Consider the following 11,802-nt stretch of genomic DNA (forward strand, 5'->3'; position numbering starts at 1 on the left):
TATGTGTGTATGTGTGTGGGTGTGCGCACATCTACCATGTACATGTGTGAGTATGTACATGGAGGTCAGAGGTCAACTTCAGTTGTCATTTCTCAGGTGTGTTCACCATGGTTATTTCTCTGGCCTGGAGCTAGCCAAGTAGGCTAGAATGGCTACCAGAGAGCCTTGGGGATCATCCTGTTTCTGCTTCTCCAGTGCTGGAATTACAACTACATGACACAATGCTTGGCTTTTTTTTTTAAATGGGTTTTGGGGATTGGACTCAGATCTTCATTTTTGCAAAGCAAGTGTTTCACTCAGCTATTTTCCAGCCCCACTCTTTGCCCCAATTTTCTCTTCTAGGTAAGCTGTTCACTGGACTCCTTGGACATCACCTGGGCTTTGACCACGGGATGTCTACATCCAAAACATGGCTGCTCTTGACTCTCTCATTGCTCAAGTTTAAATCAAAATAAAATTCCGTCTGTCTGATCTCAGATTTACGACTGTTCTGGGAAATGTCACAGAAGCAGAGGCGGTGTTATTACACTAAAAATAATCCCCAGAAGCAGAGTCATGCAGAAGACTTCTGGAGCTCTGGCTCGAAAAGCTCCCGTGATGTCTGGTGACAGGTTCATTTGAGGTCCAAACGATGGAACGCCACTCAGAGGTAGCAACGGATGACTCTGTCTGATTGAGTTCGCATGTTAGTTACTGCTGCTCTTCCGTTTCTTTTTGTTTACCATGGGCACAGAATCCTGGGGAAGACCACTGTCAAGGGTCACATTTTCCTCCAGTTGCAAATGGATATGGAAGCTTAAGGCTGGGATCGCAGATGCTTAGATTATAAGATCCCTTTTTATTGTTCTGGCCCATGCGGGATACTTAGCTGCTGCTCTCTATTGCAAAAGAGAAACCCAAAAGTGAAGACTGTGTGTCTCTAGTAAGAGTCTGGATGTTGGAGGGCCAAAGTAATCACACACAAAAATACAGGAGTAGAGACAAGGATCCTGGGCCTAAGAGGAGGGAATTCTGAGACGGCAGAAAGAATGCTTTATAAAGACTCCTAGAGGGTAGTGATGAGACTTGGGAACTTGAAATCTCTCTCATGCTACTTACTTTGGAAATTCAATTCTCACCCAGTTAGAAAACAACTCATTCAATTTACATACTTTTTTTTTTTAAAGAAAAAGGAATGGTGTGTGTGTATGTGTGTGTGTGTACATTAAGCTCTTACTCTGTCACCTTGGCTGGCCTTGAACTCACTCTATAGCTCATGCCTTGTTCCTGCAGGGTCATTCTGCCTCTGTCTCCAAGTGATGGGACTGCTCCACCACACCCAGCTGAGATTTACTTTAAATAAATCTCCACTTGAGATTTTAAAAGTAGAAAGTCTGAGAAAAGGCAAGATCCATACAACGCAGTGGCTGTCTGCCTAAGATTTGATCAAAGGGATCATGTCGTGAATGAGTCCTGTGGTTGGTGGGATGAAGGATGGTTTGAGCAAGGGCATTGACATGGGGAATAGGCTGACTAGCATAGAGGTCCAGGGTGTGGTGGAAGGAACCTTGCATAGCCAGAGAAAGGACAGGTTGCAGATGATTTTGAGCAAGTGCCTAGTAGACAAGACGGACAAAAGAGAGAGATTAAGAGTTTCATAAGTGGGAAAATGATGGTGAGTGCTTTCAGAGAAATATCTTAGGAAGTTATTAAAAGTGAGTTGGCAGGCTAGCATGGCGGCTACTTAGGCGATTTGAAGTTAATGAGGCATGAACCCAGATGGGGAAAACCGAAAACTTCAAAGCCATTCAAAGGGACATATGCTAAGACACAGTGGCAGGAAGGGGACATGGGAGGTCCAGTCTGGAAGACTGAGTGAGGGGAGCTGGCACTGAAACTGGGGGTCCTTGGGAGGAAGCTAGTTTGGATGGATAGAGAGGTGCCCGACTCAGCAGTGAGAGGACAAAGTTTAAACTTCTACAAGCTGGAGAGGTGAAAAGTCAAGTCAGACTCACAGATCCAAGAGGCTCTAACCTGGTCCTGATAGTTCAAGACACAGAAAGGTGGAGAGAGGTGAGCAGAAGGGTTCCCTGAGGGAGAAACAGGGTGGGCTCTGTCAGTCTGGACATAAGTCATCTCCTGAGCCCCTTGGCCATTTCTTACTCAGCTTTGAATCTCTAGCTTGAAGCATTGTGACCAATCAGAACACATCCCAGAACTACTGGGAGAGTATGTGATCCTAACCCGCTTTGGAATTAGCCTGTGGCAACACAAGAACCTCAAAGGCAAGCGCCTGAAGCCCTCACCTGAGGATGATGGTTCTAGAGCAGGACCAGCTTCTAGCTCTTCCTCCTCAGTGGTGGCAGTTTCATAAATGCGAATATGGGGATGTGTCCAGACTGTATAGCAGCACCGCTCCCGCAGACTGTGTCCATCACAGACCACACCGCTTTTTAAAAACCCGGAACGATTTCTAAACACGGTTGGATTTTGTGTAAGCCCTTGCTTTACGGACTCTATATATTCCATCTAGTAGATCTTGGCAGTCTTTACTTGTTGAATTCCTGAAGTCTAGAAGCTAGCAGCCAGAATATTTCCTTTGCTTTTTTCCTCCTTCTTTTCCCCTTTGAGAGGAGGCGGTTAGTGTGTTTGGTGTGCCAGCCACCCTGGATGGATGTGAGGCTTTAAATGGTCCCTTTCTTTGCAGGTAGGTTGGCAGCTGGAATGCTGCTGGCAAAATGGGCAACTTCAGATGCCCGGTCCAGAGCAGTGAAGCCCATTTGAATTGCTTATTCTTTCTTCCTGCTGGGGCTGCCTTAACATTCTACTGGGTATCCACTGAGCTGGGGGCATATTTGCTTTCTCCTTTCTAAAGAGTTTCTTTGTGAAAAGACAAAACCAAGATGTTTGTTCTGTCTCTCTCTCCTCTCTTTCTTCTCACCCCCCTCCCTATCTCTCCTCTTAACTTTTTTTTTTTTGTCCTAGAGTGTAGATTCAAAACTCAAAGTCCTTAGATAGTCTTGAACTTGGCATCTAGCCTAGGGCCTGCTTGTCTTATCTGTTTTTCTGTATTTATACTACTGTGGATACCCTGGCTTCTTGCTGCTGAACAACACAAGATGTTTGCTGCTTAATTTTAGCTCTTGGCCCTGTAGGGCGTCAGTACCCCCAGGCTATGCTAAGAGGTATGCTTGGCATGTCTTCTCTGGGTCGACCTTCTTTCTGGGCATTGCACGGTGCTCTTTTTCTTCAGGGTCTCTCCCCCACAGCGGCCTCACGAACGCCATTGGATAGCCTCTGTGGTTACATGATACCCAGCTGCTATGGCCCTAAGCTGGGAGCAGAAGTGCACGACACCATGGACTCTCCAAGTCAGAGAAGCCCCGAGATCTAGTTTAGGGAATGGAATGGGAAGAAGGGGAGAGAAGAAGGTGTTGCCGGCAGGGGCTGGAGATAGCCCAGCGTGGCCTCCAGTAGGTGATCCCGTCACTGGTGAAGTTAGAACCTGGCTATGTGGCCGAAAAGGCTTTGGAATGGTTAGCTTAGTTGTTAAGAAGAGACAAGGGAGAGCGTCTGCTTCAGATTTAAAGGCTGGCCTGTGGAAGCAAGGGAGGAAAAGAAAACGGAGAGAGCTGGAGGAAAAGAGGCCTAGGGAAACGACAGCATTCATCTCAGACAGGATGGGACCTTCTCGGGAGACAGAATTGCATCCAAGTGTCATAACAACGGCTCCATCATCTGTCCGGGGAGCATCCATTTGCCAGTCATCCATCTGTTGTCTTTCAGGTGTCCATCTTTTGTCTTGCTTTCACTTGTTAGGCTGAAGTAGTTTTCCGCTCTCACCCGGCAGAAACTGTAGCCAGATTTGGGGCTGTGTTAGTTACTTTGCTGTGCTCAAACACCATGACCAAGGAAGCTTAGAAATCAAGAGTTTGTTTGGGCTGTGGTCCCAGAGGGTTAAAGTCCACGATGACAGGGAAACATAGCAACGAGCAGCCCGCATGGAAGCTGGAGCAGAAAGCCAGGCACTCCCATCTTGAACTACAAGCAGGAAGCCAGGGCACTGGCAATGACCAGAGGCTTTGAAACCTTAAGGCCCAGCCCCAGGGATGCACTTCCTCTCGTAAGGCCATGCCTCCCAGACCTCCACAAGCAGCACCACCAGCTGGGGACCACACGAGCCAATGGGGAACATTCTCACCCAAACCACTACCACTACAGTGAGTGAGATGCTTCTTTCCAGCTTGTGACCCCTTAATTTCCCCATCTTTGTATCCTCAGTCTCTTCTCACCTTCATTCAGTGTTCACTTTCTGAGTACCTGCCAAGGCTCCAGGACAGCTCTCGGGTGAATGAGAAGGCCTGGGCTGAGAAAAGAGGGAGAACGACAGGCCTTTTTCTAGTTCAGGTAGAAGGTGAGATGTGATTGTTTTCCCTGTTTTTCTTTCATGGAGTACCAATCCTTCTTCTGAGACGCAGGTGTAGGGAGCCTGCGTGCAAGTGTGTGGGAAATAATCCCACACAACGACTACTCGCTGGCTACCTGCTTGTACCACAGTGACTCAGAGGTTCCAGGGAACTAGATTGGGGATATATTATCCCCCAGCATTGCTGTCTCCAGGTTTGAAAGGTTTTAATGGTGGAGACTCAGCCGTCTTTCCAAGGCCAGCATGCTAGGTCCTTGTGGGTGGGGGCTTGTCATAGAGTACACGATAGAATATTCTGTTTTTTTTGTGTGAGTCTTTGATTAGTTTCAAAGCCAAGATGATTTGCCGTGCACCACAGCAGGTGAGTCCTTGAATACTCAATGTATGCCGGCTTGATTCCATTCCACAGGGAGTCATTCTTGGTAAAAGGTACAGCTACGTTAGGCTGGAAGCTGTTGCTGTCCCCTTCCTTTGTTGGATCTAGCCTGTGCTCCAGAGAGCCTATAGAATAAGAGTGGCCATCTTGATGCCAATTGGGGTCGTGGGCAGAATGACACAGTGGATGCAATGTTAATTGGTCTGGTCACTCTGATTTGGTGGTTTCAGGCCGTGGACAGGCTGAATGGTGGGCCCCCGCCCCAGGGCAGTCAAATGTTCTATTGTGGTGACTTGAAGGGAGAAAGAACAAAGCAAATACGGTTCCCTGTGAGTTTACGTCTTTGTGATGCAAGGCAAATGCCTAATGGAAGGAATACTGTAACAATTGTCAGGGAATGTCCCTGTCCTGATTCTGCTACTGACTGACTGAGTGAGTCACCCGGTCTCCTGTGCTTGAGATCTCCCATCTGCCACTAAAGGAGAGCGTGTCTAATCCTTCTCTGTGGCCGGAACATGGAGAGAGTTATTCCAGGGATTTCCATGGTAAAGATTAGAGATAACGATTAAAGATAGGGTGTCCATGTCAGTCCAGCCAGCGGGAGCACTAATTTCCAGAAGTCAATAGTCTTGAAGCTGGGTGTTATCCCACACACCTATAATTACAGCACGTGGGAGGGAGGTAGAGGTGAGAGGGTCAGCTGTTCAAGGTCAGCTTCTGCTGCAGGGTGCAGTTGAGGCCAGTCTGGACTATGTGAGATTCTGCCTCAAGAAGCAAAACAAAACAACAAAACAGAACAAAAGCTTTTTATCTGTAGAGTGGAACCAATGCCTTGTTTTCTGGGTTGTCATGAAGCCAATGTGCCATGAGATGTGTAAACTGGCCAGCATAGCACCTGATAAATGCGTTTGTTGCATATATGTGTATGAGACACCTGTATGTTTATATACGACTGTATTTATGTGAGTGTTGTCCAGGTTTTCTGGGACTGTGATTTGTAGGCTGGTTTTCTTTGCTTTATGTTTAAGAACCACTTTTGAGTGAGTACATATGATCATTGTTTTTCTGGGTCTGGGTTACCTCACTCAATATGATGTTTTCTTGCTCCATTTATTTGCCTGAAATTTCAGGATGTCATTATTTTTTTTTTCTCTGTGTAGTACTCCATTGTGTAAATGTACCACATTTTCCTTATCCATTCTTTTTAGTCGAGGAGCATTTAGGTTGTTTCCAGGTTCTGGCTATGACAAACAATGCTGCTATGAACATAGTTGAGCACATGTTCTTGTGGTAAGATTGAGCATCCTTTGGATATACCCAAAAGTGGCATTGCTGAGTCTTGAGGAAGGTTGTTTCCTAATTTTCTGAGAAATTGCCAAACTGATATCCAAGGGGCTGTACCAGTTTGCACTCCCATCCGCAATGTAGAAATGTTCCCTTTTCCCCACAACCTCTCCAGGATAAGTTGTCATCAGTGTTTTTGATCTTGACCATTCTTACAGGTGTAAGGTGGAATCTCAGAGTTGTTTTGATTTGCATTTCTCTGATGACTGAAGACGTTGAGCATTTCCTTAAGTGTCTTTCAGCCATTTTAGATTCTTCTGTTGCGAGTTCTCTGTTTAGGTCCGTACTTCATTTTTTTTTTTTTTGGATTATTTGTTCTTTTGATGACCAATTTTTTGAGTTCTTTGTATATTTTGGAGATCAGACCTCTGTCTGATGTGGGGTTAGTGAAGATCTTTTTCCATTCTGTAGGCTGTCGTTTTGTCTTGTTGACCGTGTCCTTTGCTTTACAGAAGCTTTTCAGTTTCAGGAGGTTCCATTTATTAATTGTTTTTCTCAGTGTCTGTGAATGTACTGGGGTTACATTTAGGAAGCAGTCTCCTGTGCTGTGCCAATACGTTCAAGTGTACTTTCCACTTCCTCTTTTATGAGGTCAAGTGTAGCTGGCTTTATGTTAAGGTCTTTGATCCATTTGGACTTGAGTTTTGTGCATGGTGATAGATATGGATCTTCATTCTTCTACATGTTGACATCCATTTATGCCAGCACCATTTGTTAGATATGCTTTCTTTTTCCATTTTATATTTTTTTCTTCTCTGCCAAAAATCAGGTGTTCGTAGGTGTGTGGATTAATATCTGGGTCTTTAATTCGGTTCCATTGGTCCTCCTGTCTGTTCTTATGCCAATACCAGGCTGTTTTCAGTACTGTAGCTCTGTAGTAGAGTTTGAAGTCAGGGATTGTGATGCCTCCAGAAGTTCTCTTGTTGTAGGATTGTTTTAGCTATCCTGGGTGTGTATCAAGGACTATTTAAGGACAATTGATTTGTCAACCCGAGAGGATGCAGGGCTTGTTTTCTGAGTTGGTGTCTTATAGCTGTGGTATCAGTTGTGACTCATTTACTCAATGGCAGATTTGATGATACTGTTATCTCCATGAAGATGCCGTTAGTGTCCATGTTCAAGACTTTGCTCTTTGCTCTGCCTGAGCATTTGCCTTTCCCTGTGGGTGCAGTCACCCATTTGAAGAAACAGGCTCTGGCCAATCTCTTCAAGGTCTTGGCCTCCAACATATGCTGCTTATGAACTGAGTTATATGGCCAATGATACCCTGGGAAAGAGAAGAGGCAGTGGAAGGCATTGCTGGGACCAGAGAGCCGACAGGAAGCTGGGGGTAAGGACTGCCCTACCGCAGCTAAGGTGACCATTCAGTACTCTAACAATTCCCCTGGGAAAATTACACAAGACATCCATAAACATAGGTTATATAGAGATCTGAGCCTTCTCACTGGTTTTAGGAAGTAAATTGGAAAGTTCTAGAATCCACCTTGATGGCAAAACCATAATATTTGTCAACATGGGCTTTGTCTGGTGTTCCAAGTAAGTCTGGGACCTCTTTGACCCTCGGCTTCTTCTTCCATTCTGGGGAGAGAGTGTAATGTGACTTTTCTTTATAGTGTTTACCAGTGCTTAAAATATATCTACCTGTGCTTCCTTTAAAAAAAAAAAAAAAAGAAGACACATTCCCTATATATCCTTCCCTCTCTCTCATCAGCTTCATGGAGGCTGGGACTCTTCAGCCTTGTTCTCTTTCAGATCCTTGGAAATTCTGGCTTGTCAATACTCCATAAATGTGCCCAGTGCCTAAGTGGATCAATGAAGGCGATGGATGGAGATCACTCTGTGTAATGAGGACTAGACGAGATGGATTTCCTGTCAGCAGTTACACGTAGAAAAGGTGAAGAGCTATTCAATACTCCTGCGATTATCTCTTTCCTTCCAAAAAGGCTATCTCAGTCTAATCCTGGTGGGGTCCGGCAGAACATGCAGGTCTCAAGGACTGGTAGTCAATGTCCTATCACGTAGAGGACTCTCCCAGGACCCTGGCAATATAGGGCCCAGCCATGGGTATCTGGAGGAACTCTTTTCCTCTGTATTAGCACGGAACAGCTAAAGAGACACACTTTAGATATATAATAATAATTGGGCCCTTTGTTAATTCTATGCACTGTGAAAGGATGTCTGTGAGACACATTCTCATGTCTACACACCTCACCGAGTAGAATATGCCATTACTCACCTTGAAGCTGGTTGTTTAGCTATGCAGTTCCTGGCTGCCAAGGAAGACAGCTGATGCCAATTTTCTAACCCAGGAAAATGTAAATTCAACTGGTAAATTCAACAGTGGAAATGAAGGGAGGGGCTGAACCCCTGTTCCTCACAGCTATCCCAGACACAGTGGATCCCCATTTTTTCCTTGTCCCCCAAACATATCTCAAAGCAAACTGTCCATCTTGGAATGAAATGTCAGCCTGCTACCCTGGGCTCTCTCTGTGTCCGTTCTCTAGGATGCAAGCTTATAATCTATAGGGTTAGGTGTGGACGAGCTCATTAGTTAAGGCGTCAGAGAAGCAAAAGGTCTGCTCCTTCTTGGAAGCCCGTGTTAGTGTGTAGCTCATTGTGTGTTCCCCCTCCCCCCGTGTGTTCTCTTTACAGAGGCTGATAGCTCGTCCTTATCTGGAGTGTATTAGGTCATCCAAGAGAACTCCGGTAAAGATTTTCCACAGAGCATTTGCAGTCACCTTCCTCTCAGATCGGTGGGATTCTTAGAGAAATTGGCACACCCTTCCTAAGAATCGCAATATCCATCAGTATTTACCTTGGGGAGAAAGTCTGGAACGAACGCGTTATGGCAGCCCTACTCCCCTCATTGTTGAAAATGAGAGTGGTTGAAATAACAGCTGAGACAAATATTTTCCATATTCTGCAGAGAGTAATCAATATTTGTGAGGGAAGTAACTTGGCAAGAGTGTGACCATTCCCTTTCTGAAGCATGTTCAACTTTGCAGGACCTTTTCCTTGCAGGACCTTTCTTAACCACGGCTTGATGCAAGTTCTCGGAATCAACCCTCTTGGAGGCATCTAAGTCCCTTTTATCCTCCTAACGTTTCGGTGTAATGACACTAAGCCTGATGAAGCTAGGCCAAAAAATGGCTGATTTTGTTCCCTGGAGCCCTCCCTCTTCACTGTGAGCATTTACAGTCTGATTAGCTCACCGCAGGCCCAGCTGTGCAGAACAGGCAGCCTGTGCGCCTCAGAGCAAAGGAGGAGAAACCTTCCTGTGAACTTCAGAACACATGTCGGGCTGGAAAGGGCTTTGCTTCCCATTCATTTAGGGTTCTCTGCTCCCAAATAAATGGCTGTAAATGGAGAGGAAGGGATTTGATGTGTGACTAATTTCCCAGGGGGACCTAAATATCTCTCCTTTTGACCCCAGTGTCTTGCCTCCCCCATCTCCCCTTTGAAAGACTCATAGCAACTTCATTACGAGGTGGGTGTCAGTGAGGCAGCACAGGCTGGGGACCAAGCACGCCGCCCAGCAGTGGCATTCCTTCCATGATGCTCAGCCAGTAGGATCTCAGTGATCTAAGGGGACTGGCAATATGTGTTGGGTGGGTTCAGCCGAGGAAGTAGCTTAGTTTGGTCTTATAAGGCCATGGTTCCGGCGGAAGCAAGACTGTCTCCCTCCAAAAAGGGCTCTGAGCATTCCCAGATGACATCTGTGGTTTTTCCAACACACAGTCGGCCTCCTCGGCTCCTCGCAGGGCTTTGGTTGTGCAATCAGGACTTGGCAGGTTCTTCGTCCTGTGAGATCTGTACATTTTCAGCTCTGACATCTCAAAAATAACCATTGAATCATTTTCACCAGGGTGGTTTTATCGTAAAGCAGCAACTTTCTCGCCCACAGTTTTCTTCTTACTAACCAGGACAGGCAGTGCGATGGTTTAGGGTTGAGGAAGGTGACATGGAAAGAGGGCTCTTTTCAGAATGGAGCGGCCCAGGTTCTGCTTCCCCTCTTTATGGTCACAAGGACTTTGGTCATTTAGGGCCTTGGTTTCTTCATCTGTAAGGATGGGAAGAGAGTTGCCGAGCAAAATGCGAAGATTAGCTGTAACGTAAACTGAGCGCTAAATAAAGGGATTGCCTGCGCTTAGTGCCTTTTTGCACGAAAGAATGAGCGGCAAGTAGACGGTGGAGTGATGCTCCCTCTGCAGCAGGGAGAGTCATGATGCAAACTGTGCATGTAAGGAATATAAGCAACCATTTTAACCCTCCACCAACCATGCATGCATGCACGCAGGCACACACTTGCGTGCACATACACATGCACACGGCTTTTGGAAACCTTTGATGAATAACTTGCTTCTGAGTTTAGGCCAAGATGATGTGTCTCTGAGTTAGTTTTCAGCCCTCTGTTTGTAGTTGTCTGGGAATGTCTGAACTGTGTGCTCTGCGGAGAGTCACGGAGACCATCCTGAGGCTTTGCTTTTCCAGCCACCAGCTGTTAGCAGGTACAACCAGGAGACACTGCGTCCATGTTTCATTGCCATCTGGGGTCTGAAGATAGAGGTTTTTCTAGGTCTTGGAACTCTCTCTTATCACTCAGCGTTCGTGCTATTTCCAACAGAGTTTATGGCTGACTCTCTTTGGCACAGTCACAAAAGTCATGGCCCTTCCCTTCGCAAAGTTTCTCTGACATAATATTGGCCACCATCTTCCCAACACGCTTAGTTAGTAAAAGCCTGTTATCTCACAACTACAAAATAGAAACAAATCAACTTAATGGAACAAATCAAAGCAAAAAAACCCTGCTTGAGACAAACTCGTAAATTGGCCTTTTAGAGTCTTTTATCAGTAGTTGTTGGAAACCTCTGTACTGAGGCACTGGGTGGCAGATGGATGAAGGATTTGGAGTGTGTTTGCAGGGGAAGGTCAATACTCCACTTCAGAAACATCGGCCAGTGGTAATGGAGGGAATGGTTTGGAGGGGTCTGTACCTAGATGCTGGGAGGATAGGGACATGATGTGAAAGAGAGAACACAGACTCAATGCTGGCAGAAAAATAAGAAGCAGTGATATGCTGAAAATACTGTTTATCAGATAGAATAATTGGGGCTTGGTATTCTGAGACACAGAGAGAAGAAAGATAGAAGACAAGGATGAGGAAGATGCTTGCTTTTCTAACTTGAGAAGATACTTACATGGTCGTCCTGTTTACGGAGGTAGAATGTTACAGAGGACCAGGCTAGGGGAAAGAAGCATCCTGTGTTGAAACTTGAGATGTCTAAAAATCCTTTGGTGATATTGCATATGTAGTTGGATATTCAGACCCAAAGCTCTGAAAAAAATTGTTTTCTAAGCTTTGAGGTTTTCAGCACCAAGTTATCATTGAATTCATGGGAATTCATCTACCAAGAGTGCTTGATTGGTAAGTGGACAGACACCTCTGGAGAGTCAGCGCACTGAAGTTGGTCAAGGGGCAAGACATGTCAAAGGAAAGGGAAAGGAGCAATAGACGGGAAGGAGGATGATGAGGGGGATGAAGGATGACGTCAGGGCTCCAATACAAGATGCTAGCTATGTAAGATGGAGAAAGATTCCTGTGGGTTTTGTATGAGAATCTGCTGCTTATCTTTGCAGCAGTGGTTGAGTAGAGTAGGTGCTGGAGGGCAGAGATGAG

General features: G+C 45.7%; 1 long non-coding RNA gene across 1 annotated transcript; it reads left to right on the forward strand.

Annotated features, from left to right (window-relative positions):
• Positions 1–582: 582 nt before the first annotated feature.
• On the forward strand, positions 583–8,999 carry LOC126496548 (uncharacterized). The gene is made up of 3 exons (XR_007590379.1): positions 583–649; positions 7,878–8,019; positions 8,778–8,999. It is a non-coding gene; the product is annotated as an uncharacterized lncRNA (long non-coding RNA).
• The last annotated feature ends 2,803 nt before the right edge of the window (positions 9,000–11,802 follow it).

Source organism: Alexandromys fortis, unplaced genomic scaffold (genome assembly GCF_014885135.2).
Source record: "Alexandromys fortis isolate MF-2015 unplaced genomic scaffold, M_Fortis_MF-2015_v1.1 scaffold_6, whole genome shotgun sequence".
NCBI classification, from domain to species: Eukaryota; Metazoa; Chordata; class Mammalia; order Rodentia; family Cricetidae; genus Alexandromys; species Alexandromys fortis.